Raw genomic sequence first — 21,905 nt, 5'->3', positions numbered from 1 at the left:
CATAAAACTACTTTCTTTGATTTAAAATTACTCTAGAAAAAGACTCAGTAATTTATGTTGTTTACTTATATGTGGAATAGTGATAGGGAATTAAAATTGTATAAAAGAAGCTGAGGTGTGATATGGGGGAATAGAAAGACTGAAAGATGGAAGACTTTAGAGGAGCAGTAGTGGGGAGGGAAATGCACTTTAATTTTATTCTGGGGTGAAATTGTTGATGTATTGAGTGGTATAATACTACTGCAGCCCCTAATTGGTCTCTACTGAGAAACTAGTTTCAAAGATCCTTCAGCCTCAACTGAACTGCAGACTTCCAGATGCAGGAGCATATCTTTTATAAATGGTGGTTCAAGGTCTGTTAAAGTGAATTTTGACTTTCAGTCCAAAGAGGTCTTTTAGACTTACACATCTGTCTCTAAGAGTACAATTCTTGTCTTTAAAAACTATATCAAATCTTTGAGTATAGGACGAGGCAGTTGAGGGAATTTTCTCACCAGAAATTTATTCAAAGGCTTAACAAATCATCCCTTAAATATGACTGGGCTGCCATATTTATGGGAGAAGTCCTATAACCATGACTTTCAGTGACTTCAACATTCATGTTCATGATTCTCGATCTTGAAATTTCTCCACATCCTGATTTCTGTGACCATATCCTCCTCTACTTCAACTGTTATAAGCCTCACCTAAGGGCTGCTTATCATCTGTGGAAGCTCTCATCTTATAAGTCCCATTTTAACTTTCATACTCTTTCATTCCTGGTATAATTATGCTTTCTGACCTCACAATGCATTGAGCACTCAGTCTATACTGCAGATAGTGTTCTAAACACTGGGGATGTGATGAGTTGGGGATAAGCGGTCCTTTTCATAAGTCAATGGGCTATTATATCTTGTTAAGTATTTCTATAGGGAGGCCCTGGGGGTCAGAGGAGGGCATAAGAAGGGCTTGTTGTGGGAGTAAACAAGGTAGGGCTTCCTAATGGGGGCAGTATTTAAACTATCATCTATAAAGAGTGGCTAAAGGTTTTTTAGGAAGAGGAATTTTCAGTTTCTAACTCTAGAGTCTAGCACTTCAGCACTCATCTGTTAGTATGCACTCACAAAGCCCATGGCTTACACTGTAACATAGGATAGGATAGAAAGTAAATACTGTCATCCTGAGGTTAGTAGGAAATCTTGCTTACCTCTTTCTGCTACTGCTCTTCAGAGCACAGGTTGGAATCTATTTGGAAACGGACCCAGTTGGCAATAGCGTTTATAGATACTGTAGTTTTAGTATATTTTTCCTCTTCAGGGAGAATAATAACAATAATGATAACCTGCACTTTTTTCTTGTTAAGGCTTTAATGTATTTTCTTGCTTTAGCTTCAGAAGAACATTGTATAGTAAGTGTTATTATAGTTGTTATTGTTATTTTACAAATGAGAAAACTGAAGACCAGGGAACTTAAGTCAACAGCTAATAAATGACTAATAAATAGAGAAACCAGTATTTATAATCAGGCATCTGACTCTAACCTGCACTTTTAACCATTAGATTCTACAGCGAGGAGTTATTGGGTACATTTTATCACTTGAAGACCTAAATAAAGATTTTTCATGGTCAGGGAAAACTCCTACTCTTTAATGACAAACTCAAATGTCATTTCCTTTAATTCCCTCCCCACTGTAGCCAGTGACAATTATTTAGTTTCTCTGCTTATATGGTGCATGGCATATACTAAGGTAGAGAACTGGCTGAATGGATAAATGAATGAATATTTCTATAACATTTAATATACATTTCCATCATAGCTGGTCCACCACTGAATTATATTTATAGTAGTGTTTATACATTTATTTGCATGTTAGAATATGAAATTCTTGGTGAAAAAGATGTTTTAATCATCTTTTTATGCCATCACCTAGCACAAATCCTGGCAGGTACATACTCAGTAAATATATATATATATATATATACTAAATAAATGAGTGACAGAGAACAAATGAATGAATGAATGAATGGCTAAATGAAAGAAAGGATTTCAGAGATGAGCACTAGAGTGGTCAGAAACTCCAACCATGTCAATGTGTACCTGCTTGCATGCCTAAAGATCCGCCAGCATTTATCTCATTTTCTTGCATATAGTAGTTATGAAAGAGGTTTAGTACTTCCCAAGGATCCATGTGCTTCCTTTTATCTATATAGTGTGATATGACTAGTTCTGGCTGTGAACCAAAATGATTTGTGCCACTTGGGGCTTAGAGAGTTAAGATTGGGTATGTGTTCTTCTCTCTTTCTTCCCCAAGTACAAAAACCTTAGAGATGACACCTTGAAATAAAGGCATCACATGATGGAAGGAGCCTAGATGCCTGTGTTACTATGGTAAAAGCTGCCTGGTGAAAACGAACTCCACAGTACTTGGGTAATTGAGGTCCATACCTTTGTTGAGATAAGGCACTGAGATTTTGTGACTTATTTGTTACTGCAGCATAGTATAGCCTATTGGGACTAATACAGTAAGTATCAGTAATTGTTGATGGAAGGAATAGGTCACACCATTACCTATGATATTGACACTGACCTCACTGTCATACTGAATATGGCATCAGTTTTTGTTCCCCTTCCAAATGGTTAAAGTTGTGTGGCCTTTAAAAAACAAGCATAGTTAAGCGTTAATATATTACTGTCAGTGTCTACTAATGTGAAAGTTCTTCTGCTTAGTCTCTGACCTAAGTAATTGCAAAACATGCAAATTATCTTGTCTCAGTTAATTATAAAAAGGATAAAAAAAACTAAAAACAAAACAAAATCTCCTTGGGGTCAAGGATAAAAAAACTAAACAAAGCTAAACAAAATCTCCTGTGGATTGAAGAGTTGGAACAAACAAGCCTCCCTAAAGTTTACCATTTGGCAAAATGAGAATTTTGTTCACAGAATCACATGGTTCACTCTGCTCTATCAGTTCCACCAGCAGAGTCATTCATTTTTTTCATCAACTATTTAATAAGCATCTAGTCAGGACTACTAAAATGCATACAAGGAACAACATTGGACATTTTTTTCATAGTTGGATCTTCCTTGGGCTTATAGGCCAGTTCTAACTTAGAGCAAGATGATTTATGCAGTCTGGAGTTTACAGGCAAGGGGTAACTGTGCGGCTGACTTAGTATAATCCTGATGTTTCTCTTTTGTCTGTTTACATTTATGGCTGTGGTTTGAAGGTGGCTTGGAATCTGAGTTTCCTTATCAGAGATCTGACTTATTTAGACAGGTTGACCTGAGTTTTTATAAAAGTCTCAACTGCTTCATTTGTTTTTCAGGCATTAAGCAAATGCCTGAGGGTCTCCCATTAACCCTCTGGTGGATCAAGGGTGGTAGTTTGGGTGTATAATTCATTCAGGTGGAATAAATCAGTTGTGACTCGTTGGATGCTGCTTCTTTAGCAATAATGGACTTATACAACATCAGTGGCTATTTTTGGTGGAGTCTTCGTATTTCGTGGCTATAACTGCTGTTACTTTCCAACAAACTAAAAATGGTGGGGTGGGGAGGGCTTGCTTATTTCTGTCTTTCCCACTTGAGTTTAGCATGTTGGGACCTAGTGCTCCTGACTGAATCACAGCATATGACCTAGTAGGTCCCTGCTGCTTATGACCTTAGGAAGTGGCAGGAGCTGGCCCCTAGCTCAGAATTCCCCGTTCAAGACGGCAGGCAGTCAGAAAAACAAGGAAGAGGTACGTTTATTGCCTGTGTTGGGTAATCTGATGCCTTGGGGTGAAGTGAGTGAAAGCCAGACAACCTTTCTGTAAATTCCTTTGAATGGAAGCTGGCAGCATCTAGAACCGGCAGCTTTCCATCATGGAATATCCATTAACCTTGTTTATCTCTTGAAAAACTCTGCTCTGTTTCCACAGTCTGCTGCTTGTCAAAATATGGTGCAAGAGATCATCTTCAAGTTCATGGAGAGGATGGGCTTTTCAGCTATTTGTGAAAATGTGGTCTTGGGGTGCTGATGCTTTCTCTCTGTTTTCAGAGGCAAGCGACAAGCAACGTGATCTGAACACAGGCAGTTTCAGAGACGTCCTTAGATACATAGATCTCCTATGGACAGAGGGCCCCCCCGCCAGCCCCCCCCTTTTTTTTTTGCCTAGTTCCTTCTGGAGTTCATAGTTGATAGCTTGGAAGCTAAAACTGAATGTAAGATTCAGATTCTTATATTGATCTTTCAGTTTCCCTTTGAGACCATGCCCCACCCAGTACAGTGTTGGCTATAGGACTACTCTAGTTCTTTTTCTGTTCACTCTCCATCCACATATGGCATTTCAGCACATCAGAGCTACAAGCCTGTCTCTCATCTGTCTTCAGAGCAACCAAATGTTTATATGAAAGTGTTTTATGTGTTTATTAATAAAAGAATCTAGATTGGAGTTTAAAAAGGGACAGTTTGATTAGACTTGTAAAATATGTTATTCCCAGTAATAGTTATAAACATGAAAACAGGTTACAATATGAAGCTTTTAAGTTACCATATGTAGCAATCTTCTAATAAGAAAGAAAACCATTTTCTTGGATGAATAACTGCTGTCTCACTTTAAGATAATTGAGGTAGATGGGTTAGGATGCTGTTGAATATGATGTAGAAATTTTTAATTATTTAATTTAAATGTAATTAATTTATAAATGTATCCTTGTAGAAAATAATATTTAAGAGTTAGACTTTAATTTTAAAACATTTGAAAATAAGTCACAGAATATGGACTAGGACATACTCTAGCCGTATAGTTTGTGCTTTAATCTCTAATTAGCACAGAGTGCACCAGCTTTAAATAGTAATTCTTTAAAGACAAAACCCAAAAAATTCAAGGGTGAGGATGCCACAGAATTCTATTATATTATTTAATAATCATTATATCAGGAAGTTCTTTCTCATACTTAAACTCAAGTTAATACTCTGTTTTCAATGTGTTTTTCTCCATTAGATAGCTAAAAAAACCATATTTATATATAATTCAGTACAACATAAATAATTATAGTTATATGTATTGCCATACATGTGGCTTGAGTGCATTTAAATTTAGTATTAGAAGAATAGCGTTTATCAGATTAGTTCTGCTTGTCTGGTCATATTTATGAAAAAGGATATTATAATCTTCAAAATGAGTTTACATTCTTATGCTATTGACTGGCTTATTAAATACCCATGAAAGGCAAACTTAAGGCTATGTAAGTTTAGCTTTGAATATCTGTTGAGCATTTCCAGTGGGCCAGTCATGGTGCTTGTTGCTTTCACATGTTTTGTCATTTAATTCCTATAACATCCCTGTGATTCAGGAATTTCCAAACCCTTTTATTAATACATTTTATATAGGGCTTTGATGCCCAGAGTAAAATCCAGCTAGTTGAAGAAACACAAGCACCAAAGCAAAAGGTCTTGAGATGATAGGAACTCCTATGTGACTTAACCAGAGAATTCTGTCTCCATGATTAGGTCATTATGCAGAAAGCAGTACCAAACAGAAAAAAGTTTTCTCTATCTGAGAGAGCATTAGACTGGCGCAGAATCAGAAGATACAGTATTGCTTAAATTGTCTATATCCCTGTGACCTTAAATGGGGTTGTATTGGAGTCACAGTTTTTGTTTGTCTGTAAACTCAATAAAATGTTCATAGTTAATGTTTTTAAAATGTTTTGGCCATGATCCACCATAAGAAATACACTTTATGTTACAGCTCAGTAAACACGCACTCACACACACAGTTTCACCAAACACTTTTTATTCTTTCTATACAATGCATTCTGATATTTTTGCTTTGTTCTATTTTACCTTTAAAAATAGTGTTTGTTTCCCACTAAAATGATTTCACAACTCACTGATGGATCTCAATCTGCAGTTTGAAAAAAACACGTTAAGCTCTTAAAAACAAATTATGATATATTAATGATGTGTTTTACCACATTCAAAAAACAAACCTATCTGTGCCAACTCCCATTCAAAACAACCATCACTGAAAAACAACTGCTCTATCTATACATATTTTAAACACTTGAGATAAAATTTAACTGATATATTTTATATTTGGCAATTTAGGCATATATTTTAGAAAAATATAGTGAAGTCCCAAGCTATTGAATAATATGAAAGGAGCAAAAGTTAACATGATTCATTGAGCAAATATGCTTATTAAAGCACGTGGGACATCACAACAGGAGGCAGCTATAAAGACTCTGTCTGGAACAGTTCCCAAAGTACAGAATTTATGTTCAACTACATTAAAGGCAATAAAAGAATTGATATACACTTCAGTGCATCTTTTGTAGGGGAAAAAATAAGGTGATTTTTCATTTTCTGTGTAGTTGGGCAGCATTTACAAAGAAAAAACTTCATATTTTCTGATAATAAGGAAACGAACATTCCAAGAATTAAAGGCAACAAGAATATGCTCTTGTTTCCCAAATAACTTTATCCTCTTGAGTATGTATTTGCTTCACTAGGAAATCTGAGTTTATCATTGAATAATTCTTTCCACAAGTGTTGAACTCCTTCTATATGCTGCAAACTGGGGATACAAAGATACATAAGACAGATCAAATTTCGTTTCTCACGGAGCTTACATTTCTATGAAAACTCAATGAATTCTCATATACTTTCTATTAGATGAGGTGCTATGGCATTTTCATGTAATCCTCAGTGTTTTATGTTATGCATATAAAGACATTATTCTGAGAGGGGTCCACAGATTTTCCATAGTGACAAAGGGGTTCGTGTCACAAAAAGGGTTAAGATCTCTTGCCCTAAGCAAAAGAGTTCAAATTCGAAACCCTACAAAGCAGGCAGGTAACATCAAGGGTTGACTGGAAAGAGAGAGATAAAAGACCAATATAACAACCTAGAGAAAAAAAAAATTGCTTCGAAGTCCAGAGGAGCCCAATAACTAACACCCCTGTTTGCCACCCAAATTTGGATCCATCTGAGAAAAGACCAAGAAATAGACCAGATGAAGTCCAGAGTATCACCTGCACCTGCTTAACTAACAAACCTTTTTTTTATTAGAGAAGGTGGTTTATTTCTGGTTGCCAGAACTCTATGGGGCCCCATTCAGGAGGATTGTCAAGTAAGGAGCCCTCTATAGTCCTGGAACATACAGCCAGCTCTATAATAGCATCCCTTAGCCCACTTCACAGCCGTGAGCACAGACACTGACCCCCTACCTGGACTTTAACCAACTTACTCAGCAGGGCTGGTTTGGGCAGGTGTCCCCTGCAGGGAAGAGGGTTTGTCCAGAGAGGACTGGAAATGGGCCAGAACAATGCATTAATTAAAATGATTCCAAGGCCAAAAATGTTCTCCTTTTCTCCCTTCCCAAGTCTTGTCCTACTACAGCTGTCCAATATAACCCATCAGAGATTCTGCAATAAAATTAAAGATGCAGAAAGAAACTATTAATAAAATGCCAACATGGAGATGCCCTAAGTTTGAATGTAATTCATCCCATTGTAATTGTCTCAGAAAAATAAAAATCCAAACACTAACCCTCCTACAAATTTAAGTCAAAAGATGACAACAACTAAAGGAATTAAAGTCTGAAATCAGATTCTGTTGCTCTCATGAACTGAAGGTCCAAAGTAACTGATGTCCTCCCGACCTCTTCTCTGAGCGCTCAGTTGGAGGGTTTCTACCTTGTCAGAGCAAGGAATTCTGCCAGTGCTGGTACCTGGGGCTTTCTCTCACTGGGGCTGGTGTGTGGTTTCTGTTAAAAAAAAAATACACTGTTCACTGCCAGGTTGCTTATGGATTTAACTAGTTAAAAGTTTCAAAAAAGTATTTGCACTGGTGGACCACACCCCCCATATTTAGAAGAGAAGCCAAGCCCTAACCCCTAAAACACTTATTCCAGAAAAAAATTGTAATCCCCAAATGTGGGTCTTAGTATGTCATCAAAGACCATGGCCTAAAATTCAGCGTCTGAGTGAAGGATTGGCAGGGTGTGTACCTGTGTAATAGACAGAATAATGGTTCCTCAAAGATGTCTACATCCTGTTTCTTGGAAACCGCAATGTTACCTTACGTGGCAAAAGAGACTTCATAGGTGCAAGTTAACTAAGAATTTTGAGTTGGGGAGATTATCTGGGAGTATCTAGGGGGCCCAGTATAGTCATGAGGGTCCTTATAAGAGGAAGGCAATAGGGTCAGAGTCAGAGAGAGATTTGAATATGCTATGCTACTATCTTTAAGGATAGAGGAATTGGCCATGAGCCAAAGAATATGGGTGACCTTTAGAAGATGGAAAAGATAAACTGGGTTTTCCCCTAGAGCCCCAGAAGAAATGCAGGCCTGCCAGCACCATGATTTGGGCCCAGGTCCTGTTTTGGACTTCCGTCCTCCATAACTGTAAGATAATACATTTGTGTTGTTTTAGGTCACTATGTTTGTGGTAACTTGCAGCAGCAAAAGAAAAGGTTGGTACAAGTTGTTCAAGAAGTAATACAGGTTGTTAAGAACCTGTTAATATAGGTCTGTCACAAAATCAGCCAGCATTCAGATCCCTGCTTGGCCATTTGAACAGTGTGTGGCCTTGAGGCCCACCATCTCATACTGATGTTCCTGAATCATCTTGTGTGTGCTGAGACCAGTGCCCATACTGTTTAAATCTGAGACTTCCATGGGATTGCCTGTGCCCACTGGAGTCAGGCCATCTCCAGGCCCCGTGCAGTTGGTGCTTGCTGAGGTCCTTCTTGTGCATGTGCCTTTGCTGTTTTTGCAGACCCTCAGCTGCCTCCGCATTAAGGCCCAATTGTCCTGATGCTTCCCAGACTTCGTTTTTGCTGAGGGCCATGCAACTTTGCTTTAGGCTTTCACAGTCAATAAAAAAGAAACAGAGCCACAAATAAAAAATAGTCCATATACAGTAACCACAGGACAAGTTATCATCCATCAGTTGAAATATCATGTGGCCTAAAGCTTAAGGCCCCATTTCCAAGTCATAGAATTAAAAAAAAGCCAAGTGCACAAAGCAACCTCTTGATCTAGTAAAGGCTGCCACACCCACTAAAGTAAAAATATCTTTCCTATACATAAAACTCCAAAGCCCAAGGCCACTAATATGTTTATTTTATTTCCCTACATTCCAGCCACTTCTGTGTTCTCAACCAATGTACCAAATGTTGGGGTGTGCTAGGAAAGTCCTTTTCTCCTGCCCAAATTCAAACACAAATGAGAAATAAGACAAAAGAATAAGGCACACATAGACCAAAACATCATCTTGATGTCTGAGAAAGCTGACATTAGAGGATGTGACTTGTCTGTGTTGTCCGGGGAAGAGTGAATGGGGATATGGAGAAGGTCCAGAAGGGCAGTGAGAATGCACATTTCTCCATGTGGAAAGAAGTATCAGCAGCTGGTAAGGTTTTCTCTATTGATGCAGATAAAGGCTTGGCTTAGATTGACATGGTAAAGAAGATTCAGCTCAGGTAACAGGTTGCATGTGCTCTTCAAATTACTTGGGTGCAGTGGTTATGATTTACAGGCCATTTCCAATTGCACAAGGGCCCACCCCATAGACTTCCAGTCCCTCTAAAATCCACTTGTTAGACCTAACCAAAATGTCCCCATTGCAGTGGAAAGAAAGCTTTACAATACCAGTCAACTGAGGATTATTATTTACTATGACATGAATAAACTATGAATTAATGCAAGAAATGAGAGATTTAGTCATTGTTATGTAATAAACATGACTAATAGGGGCCTATCTCAACAATTTCCCAGAAGATCCCATTTGGGGTAATGCTGGATTAGGCATAGCATTTGTAGAACCTCATGAGCTACAAAGATAAAATAGAATAAAACCCATTCTTAAAACTCATTTTATATGACTAACTTTTGATTTTTGATCCTAGTGGTTCATACGAACATATTCAGAGGAGACTGGCCTATTTTTAAATAGAATTTGATTTCCTAGCTTGCATTAATTTAATTGTGCAGTGAAGAGATTAGCTGAAATGTGCAGGCCAATTTATGTTGAGCTGCCTGAGGTCAGAAATTTGTGGCAGGTGATGCTGGTGATGGGCTCAACCATCTCCAGAGAATCTGTAACTCATTAAAGGAAGTTGGTAAGAGAGTGTTTTTATAGCTGATGTGCTTCCTCTAATAAATCTGGATCTTGCCTGCTCAGGAAAAGCACATTGCTCTGTTTTATTGGTTATACATTTCAAGTCTTCTGGTGTTCTTTTCATCGTCATCTACAGCTTGAGGGTTTATTCATGGTTTCCTGATTCACCTCCCTAGCCCATTTATATTCTCTGGAGATTTCTGAGAGTAACACACGTTGCTCAGATTTGTACATGTGTAACATGTTGGTGCACACAGGCTCTGCAACAGGACAGAGCTCGAGAGGAACCCAACCCCTTGAAAGCTGTTTTTGCCAACATAAATCAAGGTTGTTGATGTGGAATGGTTTGAACAGCTTAAGAGAAATCCTTCACCACTACTTAAAAAGCTACATAGCATGTATATTCAGCTGGGATCTGTCTCTCCATAAACTGAAGAGAAGGAAAGAAAAAGGAGGCTTTATTATTTAAAACCATATTTAAAAAATATGAAGATATTACTTTATGTCTATTGAACCTTTGACATGGTTGCAACATTTTAGGTTTTATCTCTGTGTTCATTCACTTCCATTTTTTTTTTTCAAGTTGAGTGACTTGTCTAAGCTGCAAGAACTTGACTAGGCAGCCAGCAGGCTAGAGTTTAATATTCAAAGGAGCTTTGAATCAGGCTAACTTCACTGTTCCTATTCTTGAGGTGTGATCTAGTGAGGTAGGATTTCTGGTGATGCAGATTCCTTGTGAAAAATGTTGATTTCACTGTATTCAGGAAGGATGAGTTGTGATGATCATTTCTTATGCCTAAGATACTTCTTTGTTTCTTAGGAATCTTCCTTGCAGAGTATTTTCAGAACCCAGTAAAACTAGCATTTTACATAGCAGTGCATATGTAAGAACAGGTGTCATGTTGAAATCCCACAGCCTCTGAGCCCCACTACTCCTAACAACTTGATTTGACTCAAAAATGGTAATGGTTCTTATAGTCACATACTACTCTCCACCCTGGTCTGGCAGACCCTTATCTCCAGCAGCTCCAAATAAGCATCCACCACTGTCATCCCACCCAGGTGTATGTTAATGCACTGAAAACTGGTACTCATTTGTTGTTTGTGGACTGAGTCATCCCTGCCAGCTACTCCCTGTCTGCTGCTTTGTCTGTCTCATTTCTTGTTTTGGTTCAGTCTGGAACAAGGCCAAGAGGCCAAGTTTTCCTCAGAAATTGCGTTCTCTGCTGTGGCAAGAAGGCATGGGTGAGCTTGTATACTGTGCCTGGGAGCAGCGTGATATCGGGCAGGCTGTGCGGCTGCCCCTTTCAGGGAAATAGTTAACGAGTTTGTTCTTCAGTAAAAGGCTCGGGGGTGGCTAATCACATAACAACTTGAAATAATTACTGAAGAGACAGTGGGAAAGACAATATTTTGGTGGCTTCTGAGAAATGACCATCATTGTTCTGGAATGGTATCCTGGCCTGAATCATTATGGTTCTAAAGCTTGGATCCAAGCATCTGAATAGCATGGCCCTCGGCAGAGCACTTACTGTTGCTCCATTAGAAATTACTCTCTCAAAGCTTCTTGGAAAGTCAACTCAGTTTCAAGCCACTCTGGAACCTCAGATCTGGGAGGAGGGGAGAGAAATGAGACCCAGGTTGGGGACTTGACTGAGCTTGCAGGAACTAGACTAGGCAGCCAGCAGGCTAGAGTATAGTATCCAAAGGGGCTGTAATCAGGCTAACTTCACTGTTTATCTTCTTGAGGTGTGATCTGGTGAGGTGGGATTGGCAGTAGGGGTTCCTGCCACAGGAATACTGAACATTAGATCAGTGATGGCTTTGCAGCTGGGAAGACCCTGAGCATGAAGCTGCATGTGAGGGAGGAATCAGACACATAAGGAGAAGCTGCCAGGGGACTACAGTGAAGTTTAACTCAGTGTGCGCATGGCTTCCCATGGCCCACTCCTGGGCCTAGGTCTCCAGCAGGGTTTCTGTACCCCAGCACTAGTGACGCTTGGGGGCTGGACCGTTCTCGGGGTGGGGGCTGCCCTGTGCACTGCAGGCTGTTTGGCAGCTTCCCTCCCCTCTGCCCACTAGTTGCTAATAATACTCCTCTGCTTGTGACTATTGTAGGTGTCTTCAGACATTGGCAAATACTCCTGAGTGAACAAACCCACTTCAGTTGAAAACTACTAGTTGACAGCCAAAGACTAATTCCTGTCTTTCCTGGGCTTGGGGACCACAGTCCTGATCAGGGTTGGTTTAGAAATGCGGTACAGGTGACTGTCAGTTAAGGATCTCAGGGCCTGCAGACAAACAGAGCCTGACAAAACTGTCCAAAGGCTTCCAACACCAGGAACTTTGAAAATTAGATGGCCAAGTGTTGGAGGGGGAAGAGCTGTAAGTTTGCTTGGAGTTAAGAAGGCAGGAGGAGTATAGTGGGGGAAGGAAAACAGAGAAATGAGAGTGAGGTCAGGTCTGTAAGCTGAGCCGAGCTGAGAGTTTATGATAGAGGCAGTACCTGCTCCCTTGGGCTTGTCTGGAGCTAAACGGATTATTCAAAGCCCCAGGGCCTTGCTATCTTGTGTGCTTTGGGATGGAAATACTACATTTTCATTGAGCACAGAGCGAAGGTTCAGGTGGACATTTAATGATGAAGTCTGTGCTTGTTGCTTTGCCTTAATGGCCCATTTTCTTCTGAGTTGACTGGTTTCACTGTGAAAAGCCTTGCAAAGTGCTACAACTATAAGTTTCCAGCAATAGAAATGCTTTGAAGGCTTGTTTGAACTCTATTTAGGGAAGAATATCCAAGGCCCAGGATGCTTTTCATGTTGAATCTTGTCTGACTTTCTCTTCTCCTGAGAGGGATGTTAGTTGACTGTGACGCTAGGTTTGAGTTGAGACCAATGGGACCCATTCTTTCACTTTGTTTCCAATAATTGTGGTCACCACTGGCTTTATTTGAGGCTTTTTTTTTTCCTGCTCTGTTGCCAGAGATGCTCCCATGTAGTCTGTCTCAATAGACCTTCAACCCCCAGGAATTTGGCCATTTCTAAACTCAGGACTTCGGCCACTTCCTCTGGTCATTGTGATTCTTCACACACCATGTCTTTCTTTTCAGAGGAGGTCAGTAACACATGGTCTGAGCAAAGAAGCCAAGTTTGGAGCAGAGAGTGCCTGCCTGGGTACTACCCAGGAAATAATGTGGGTCGCTTATTTCTAAACATGATCAGGCAGCTCCTAGAACTCACGCAAAAACAGTTCTTGTGTGCCAGAAGGCCAAGTCTGAGCCCGGACTCAGGGGAACAGCTGCTTCCCACTCCCACCATCACCCTCTCAGGCAATGACAGTGAATCTGGCATTTGAGCACAATACATGGCAGGCAGCAGAAACCTAATAAATGGTTTTGTTTGTTAAGTGAAAATGAAATAGTGTTCCTTGTAGAACTTCATGGTCTTGGGAGCTTAGGTAAGTGCATGTATGACTATCAGTGATTCAGGGATTTTGGGTGGATTTAATTGCATTTCTGCTTTCTTAGAAAATCCAGAACAGCAAAAGCTGACTTTGCTTAACTGTGAGATCAAGAAATGATCAATTGACAAACAGGGTGATGACATCTTGGCCTTTTTTCCTCTGCTGTGTACCCTGTTTATGTTTGATTGAGAGTCAGTACTATTTAGTTACAGGAAAATACTCTTTTTACTTGAATATTTTAAAATAAGATTTCTAATCCGTTAGGCACTTTCTTCCTACTAATTAACATCTGCACACAGATTGTGAAAGAACGTTTGGAGGGTGATTGGGTAGAACTTTGCTTAAATTCTATGCATTTCTTAGTTTAGTATTAACAGATTCCCTTCACTCCAGATATACTTAGAGTTTATTTTGTATAAATGCTTGTATTTTTTAAATAATTTTTTATATTGATTTGAGGAGTGCATGTGTGAGAGACAGAGAGAGAGAGAGAGGATGAATTTTGCTTTCAGTGTCTGAAAAGGTTTAACTTGGTTATTCAGGAATGATCTCAATTTTGTTTTGCACATATTTTGCTCTGAATTTTATCCAGAAATTTACGCATGGATTAATTCTTCTCTGTGGTTAGAAACTCTTTTAATTCTAGCAATCTCAGTTTATGTGTATTCTAAGAGGAGAGGTCTGGTATATTCATCACTGAAATTTGGGTCCTAATTTCCAGTTCTGTCCTTATACATTATACAGTATTTCCAAGGATTGACATTCTGCTTGGTGGCCTTGGAAACATGCAAGCAGGTCATTAAAATGAGGACCAACAGAAGTTCTGTCTTTCCTGTTTACTAAGCTTGCTTTCCAGGACTCCTTCCTGAGAGCATGCCCCAGTCCTTGGAGCTTGCCAATAAACACTCAGACTAAAACAATGCTCCCACTCTCTTAGCTTTCTGGCCTTCTCTCCACTTACCAGTTAGCTGTGTGGCAGAATATGGCATACAGAATATTAACATCTAAGAGGCTGGATGGCTCTTTAGACCTCCTTATCAGCTCTGAAACTTTGGGAAACTGGAGAAATTTAAGATTCATACTTTGTATTAATAAAAGTTTTAAGACTCAAAAGTGGTGATTACTTGCTTAATTTTCCCATTTTCACCAGAGACTAAAGGAATTTATAGAATTTATAATCAGCTGAATCCAAGGTCATTTTGAAAGAAAAATTAAATTTGAGGAGCCTCACATAAGAGCTCAATTGGTAGAAATACTCACTTTAATCATATGTGAAACCCTGAGGGCTGACTCAAAACTTTAAGGTGATGCAAATATGGTATGGAAGGCACAGCCCCTCCCCTGGTCTTAGAGTGCCTTCCCCTGTCTTCACACGGGATAAGATCTGTCATCTCAAACAGACGGCTATCAAGAAGCTCATGGGAACAGTCTCTTAGAGACCCTATCATGGAGTTCCCACTTCCCGTTTTGGAAAAGTGTTTGCTATTCATTTCCCCTTATGCTGGCCCTCCTTCCACTCCTTTAGAATTAAATATATTTCTTCTTGTTCAGATAGAAATGGACATGTGAGAAAGCTCAGTATCCTCTATTCTAGAAGCTGCTCTGTCCTTTATGACATGATGTTAATGTTCTGTTTCTACATAAGATGATCTACAAAAAATATATAATTATTTACCATGAAGCTAAAGTATCTTGATTAAACAAGTTAGCATTTGAAACCTAATTAATGATGGGCAGTAAAGGAGTTCATACAGGGGATTATTATATTTCATTTTAAAGAAGCTATTTGGCAAGTAGCTATTACTGCGTTTTTAGTAGGAACAGAAAGGTAAGTGATAATAGGTGCATTTGCTATATTACTTTAAAAATGTTTGTTTATTAAATCCAGTGATATGAGAGGACTGAATCCTTTTGGGAGTAACTCTATCAGGGATATATGAAGGTCCTGAGTTCGTCTAAGTAATATATCTTACTTCTATGTTCAATTTCTCCTTTTCCTTCTATGTTCAGCTTGGCTCCTGGGACGTAATAGGCCTATACAGTATTGTTGAATGAAGAAATGTAGAAATGATTCCTTAATTGAATATGTCTCTTGAGGAGGTTTGTGGATGCACAGTGGCAGAAGTCTGAAACCTAGATAGGGATTCCTAGCAAGTTAGTTGGAAGCATCCCTGTCAGGCCTAGAAATCAGGCCCCAGATACATGAAACTGCTGCTCATCTTAGTGGAAGAGCTATTTTGGATTTTGCCCTGAACATTTGCATGGGAAGGATTTTTCTATATGTTTTGTAATACTAGTTGAGTTCAGTTATTTTAATAAAATAGTATTTGTGATGTTAAAAATACATTAAGTGGAAAATGTATTTATTTTTAGTTCAGTTGATCACATCATTGATTTGTACAGTGACAAGTATGCTAATTACAGTCAGTTCTACTGTACTGTACCATGTGTGTTCCTCTAGCACTATGCAGAATTCCATGATAAAAACCACAGAGCCTGTGGAAAAATGGTATTAGGGACCCAACACTGTCTCCCATCAGTGACACAGAAAAAAGATAGGAATTTAATAAAAATGGTAATACAGTTTTAGACATGTGAATGGTTAAGAAATGTATAAATGCTACAATAAATATTGTACTTTACCATGAAAAAGACTGAGGTTTGGTTGTGGAAATGGGCATCTGAAGGGTTTCAGTTGATGAATCACTGTAAAGTGGTGGAATGAGGTTACTGAAATTGAACCAAAAGTTGTTAACAGTGGGTATGGATGGATGTAGTTCATCACACATGGTGAACTGTAGCTGTGCAGTGGCTGGTAGATATTTCTAGGCACACACTAAGTATGTGCTATGTGTGTTTTGTGTATTTCTACCTTGCTCAATTCAGCTGGGTTTACATAGCAAACTTGATATTTATGTTATGCTCAAATTGTTCCCTGATACATCAATTTGTGTTGGGACAAATTCACATTTTCAGAACAAGCACGTAGAGCAGAACCAACTATAAGCAAAGCAGCTAATGATGATCATAGCTTATACTTTTTGAGCCCTTATTACATGTGCCAAGCACAGTTCCAAGCTTTTGACGTGTATTAATTAACTAATTAAATTCTATTAACAACCCTGTGAAGTAGCTACTCCTGATCTATAGATGAGGACACTAAGCCACAGAGAGGTGAAATAACTTGTCCAAGTTCACAGAACTAAGTCGGCGAGACTCCAGCTTTCTTAGCCCTTTGCACTTCTTCCCTCGCTGCTGAAAGGAAAGTAACTATCTTTGAAGGTAAACCTCAACTTTCCAGAGCAGTGAAAACTGCCAGATTTTCCTGGCATACCGTTTGCCCCCTGATATTGATAACACAGTGTTTGAACTTCAGACCAGTAGGATGGTCTTTGAATATGGCCTAATGGGCCTGATGATGGAGGAACTGCTTAAGCTGTGTCAGAAGAACCTAATTCATTAACTCACCTTGTACTTTATTCTCTGTTTCCTAGGCAGTGTGGGCAGGGAAAGGGCAAATAAAATAATCCACAAAGGTACATACCTGTATGTGGCTAGGGGTGGACCTGTATTTGATGAGATTAAACCCTATTGTATTTTCATAATTAACAGTTACAGAATTGAAACTTGTCCCTCAGGACAGGAATTTGCTATTTTATGTTCCAACATTCCTTTTCTCCTGAGCAAAATCGCTGCACTGATGTCATCCAATCCCCTTGTTATTTTCTCCCTTAGCTCAATACTGTCCCCTTTCTTCTCTGGCCATTCTTCATACTGTAATGGGAGTTGTTTTTGTTTTGTTTTGTTTCCCCTCCAACCCATCCCCCCACCTTTTTTTGGTTTTTTTTGCTGGTAAAAAGTGATGATGGCAGGAAGTAGACTGCAAAGAGGAGAGAAGCAAAACCTCTCCAGGCCTTGAGAGAATTAAAATAAATGATCCCTTCTTGCTTATTCTTACCATTAAAAATGTGTCTTTCTTTGCAACTGTTATGGAAATCAATTATTTAAAAATTAAGTTACAAAATCGCACTTCAGTTTTATAATCTAGATGTTCATTTCTTTAAAAAAAAGTAAAGATTTCTCACATGTCACTAGAATTGCTAAACAATTACCAACCCCAGTGCTTCTCTGGTTGCATGTTAGGATCAATATGTGGGGAGGCTTTTTAAATCACTTAAAACAATGGCAACAACTCCGTCTCCCTCCTTCTTCCCCAAAAAGAACAGCGGCTGAGGTGAGTTGACCAAGCAGGGGATCCATCCCTATTACTGTGTGAAGACTGTGCTGGATGGCGTAATTGTTTATTCATTCATCAGTCATCATTTATGTACTTCCCAAGTGCCAGGCATGGGGATAACTTGGTGCTAAGTGTATGCTCTGGAGTCAGAGGGCCCAGATAGCTGAAGAATGTGTCTGAATTAGTTGGGTGAGGGAGAAGTGGCAGGAGGGAGTGTTCCGGGAAGAGGAATTTGGGCAAAGAGTAAAACCTTGTGGTGTGAAGAAGGCTGAGACTTCTAAGAGAGTTTTCGGAAGACTGTGGTTGGGGGATAGATGAATGATTGGGTGCTGTTCTGTGTGACCTTCCTGTGCCCTCTTGGGCAGCCTGAGGGTGTGACCAGGTCAGGTGTTCTCCCATCACCGTTCCACCAGTGCCACAAAAAAAGAGCATACAGCATATGATTCCATACAATGCAAAAACAATCAAAATGAATCTAGGCTATTAGAAGTCAGAATGGTTGTTACCCTTTGGTAGGTTGGTGACCATTAGGCAACAGATGGGGCTTCTGGGGTAATGTTCAGTTTCTTGAACTGTGTGCTAGTTACACGTGTTTAGTTTGCTGCACTGATGCATCAAGCTATATACACTTATGATTATGTGATTTTCTGTATGTATGTTATATTTCAGTAACAAATTTTGAGAAAGGGTTTTGTCATTTATTAGTGCATTTGACCAACACAACAATTCTAGAAGACAAGAAGAGAAGGTATCTTTTCTCCAGTTTTGTAAAGAAAATAGACTCAAAGTTTGGTCCAGCGTCCCAGGGCTACTTAGTGGTAGTTAGGTCAGGTATGTAAGTCTCTCAGCCCAAGGGAGAGAGACCCTGTGGGGGGAATTTACACAGTGCTTGATGCATAGTAAGTGCTCAAAAATGTCATTTGAATCTGGATTTTAGACTGGTGCCCTTCCAGTTCCACATGGCTGTCATCTTGCTCTGGGAGTGACCGTTTGCTCTAGTGGCCCGATGTTCCTGTTAGAGCATGTGCGTTCTCTCCTCAGAGAGGAATGGAGATGAGTCTTGAGTCAGATGTCCCAGGAAGCTGCCAAAATACCTGTGGAGAATTGCATAACTTTGTCCTGGTAGGGCTTAGAAAAGAATGCGTCAGACACTCAGTTCTCAGACGTGGTGCCTAGGAAAACAGGAAGAAGGTTAACTTAGGCAGAGATCCATGTATGTGACCTTGGATAAATCATTGAACTTCTTTGGTGGCAACAGTTTGAAAGACATATTTGATACTCACTGCTTAGAACCATGTGATCCTTCTGTGGTTAACCTTCTGAAACCCCTGAATTTTAGGTATTCCAATACATATAATCAGATTCTCATTATTTTCAAGGCATCTGACTACTTTTCAAACTTGAAAGTTCCTTGGTGTTAAGATCAAATTTTGATTAATTTAATTTATAATTTAAATGTCATTATGCCCCATTTTCTGCCTGTCATCATCATTCGTAAAGCAGTGGCACTGACAAGTTATATAGAGTAACCAGAGGTCCTATTCAACTTGACTGTATTTCTTCCAAAAAATGTAAAACAGAACTTTCTTGTCAACATAAAATTGCAGTTATTTATGATGTGGCTAAAGAAAAGATAAGAAGTTCCGGAAATAGAATCTGTTATTGCTTGGATAATAAAAACTCAGGACCTTCTTTGGAAGAAAATGGGTAATGATAAAATGCTTTGACTATGATGCTAAGGTCAGCCAATGAGCACAGAGGGAATCTGAGAAAAATAAAGAGACAAATAGAAGCAGATGTTTGGAAAATCTTCTTAAATATTGCTAGTGAAGTTGTATGGTTAGTTATCAAAGTTTCAGGGTTATAGCTATCATCCTAATAAGATTATAATGAAAACCATCAAATTGGTGTTCAAAACCTCATTAGAACTGTGGTCAACCTTACTTTACCATGAAATTGCATTTTCCAAATAATGCTGCAAATTTTGTATCAAAGTACTTTTGAGCTGAAGTTCTTGCCCCCGTATTTCTCAAAAAGGTCATCTGTCATAAACTCCTATTAAATCAAGAACTTTATTTCAAATTAATACAAGAGAGAAATCTGGCAGGAAGGGGAAAGGAAGTAAAGTTGAAATATTATAGCTTTCTGATTGGTCAGCATCTATGTCCTCAAAAGCAAATTTCTTTTTACTTTTAGTTGTGTCTGATGGCATAGAAAAGTTCTATCTTATACCTAGTTACTAAAGGCTGTCATTTGAAATAGTTGTACAGCTGAAGAGAGGAAGTAGATCACTAGTAACTGACCCAAAAGGGAATAAAATAGACAGCTTGGAGACAGGACCCTTGGAGGCACTCCGATGGAAGGTTGGTCAAAGGGTAAGCATAAATGGCCAAGGAGAGCTTTTGAAACCAAGCCAAGAGTCACAGGATTCTAAATGAAAATGATCAGGATCAGTGAGAGGTTTTAAAAGTACAGTATTGATATTTACTTGACAGCTTGATCCAAAAAATCATTATGTGCTTTATGATTAGTTTTAAAAAGAGCTAACTTTTATGAGTGAAGAAATCCTGATTGTTATTATCTCAATACAAAGCCTTAATTTACTCTCTTGACTTCCTGGCTTACTGCTGGTGGTGTAGCCTTAAGGCAATTACTTGCTCCTTTAAGCCTCATTGTCTTCATACCTAAAATGGAGAATGTTAGTGTCTACCTCATAGAATTGTTTGAGGTATCCATGAGATGGTGAATGTAAATTGTTTATTTGAGCCCAAATAATTTAAAAAGATCATTAAATGTCTTTACCCATGATAGTGATGATGATGACCTTGAAATATACTCATATCAAGGGCCTCTTTCTTATTTTTCTTTTTCCTCTCCTCTTCCTTGATTTCATCTCAACTTCATTTTTAAAAAGATTTGAAGTCCCTTAAAAATTTGCAAATAATAAGATTTTATTTTGTCTATTTTGTTTATACTATGCCTCATTTAAAAGTGTAATTTAAACAAAATTGTGAGGGTTAGGTTGTTTTAAAGATTATTTGAAAGTATGCTTATATACTTTATATATTAGTATAAAATATGTTTAAGGTTTTTTTATATGTACTTTATATAATAGTATAAAGGTATATTGAAGGTTATTTGACCAAGAAAAAGGAGTAGAGTTGGAAAATTTAAAAGAAGAGAGATGGAGCCAGAATATAAGATAGCAAAGATATGAACTAGTGGGCCTGTACTAGTCAAAGTCTTCACGGGAAATAGATGACTCACTCAAAATAGGGTAATTTGAAGAGAGTTTATTTAAAAGGGATGGCAGCTGAACCCTAAGGGATAATTTACTCTTAGGCCTGACGATTTGAGAGAAAGAGGAGGTTGCTGGAACTCAGGAGAGAATCTGTAGCGGGCTCGCGTGAGAGGTCCTCACAAGGACCAGAGACCTCTGCTGAGGGACGCAGACAGCCTGAGGTGACCTCATGGGAACAGGATGGGAAATGAATATCTTGAATTCACTCTTGTTCCTCCCTCATGTCCTGTTGGCTCTTCCCAATGACTGAAGAGAATTGGAAGCCAAAGGGAATGAGAACTGTCGATGTCATCTTCACAGGCCTGTCTGTCTTCAGGAGCAGAAGGAAGACAAAGAAGTATGGGCAGAGAAGACCAGAAAGTTGCTAAACAACACTGAAATCTTAACTGGAATCCAAAGCAAAAAAGGGATAGAGTCAGATACAAAGTCTATGCTATCAATAAACAATGAAAAACCACATCATTTTCGCTGGAGCTTTCCTAGACTTTCAAATTTAAGTGACATTCTACAAAATTGTCCAACTTGCTAAACACTTACTTTTGCATGAGATACAACAATTAAATAATGATATCTGTATATCAATTAAATGGGAAGCATACGGGAAAAATAATAATTTTGGCTTTATGGCCCAACCTGTTCTTTCTGAAAATAAATAGACAATAAAATTATCTGTAAAGGCAACTCTTAGATTAAGACAATAAAATATTTTCATTTGTATTGAGTTTTTTTAATCCTCTATCACATGTGCAGGTAGATGCTTTATTAAAAAGTACAGGCCATTGAGATAGGTTTAAAAGAAAGGAGACCAAAATACACT

At 38.7% G+C, this 21,905-nt stretch overlaps 1 long non-coding RNA gene across 2 annotated transcripts; it reads left to right on the top strand.

Moving 5' to 3' along the window:
- Positions 1-9,361: 9,361 nt before the first annotated feature.
- LOC118931407 (uncharacterized) lies at positions 9,362-21,805 on the top strand. 2 transcript variants are annotated; one of them, XR_005032370.2, is made up of 2 exons: positions 9,362-9,433; positions 21,358-21,805. It is a non-coding gene; the product is annotated as an uncharacterized LOC118931407 (long non-coding RNA). The 2 variants fall into 2 exon arrangements; XR_008992368.1 differs by lacking the exon at positions 9,362-9,433 and adding an exon at positions 17,447-17,784.
- Positions 21,806-21,905: the final 100 nt, after the last annotated feature.

This window comes from Manis pentadactyla, chromosome 11 (assembly GCF_030020395.1).
Source record: "Manis pentadactyla isolate mManPen7 chromosome 11, mManPen7.hap1, whole genome shotgun sequence".
NCBI lineage: Eukaryota > Metazoa > Chordata > Mammalia > Pholidota > Manidae > Manis > Manis pentadactyla.
This window is presented reverse-complemented; position numbering and strand designations above follow the sequence as displayed.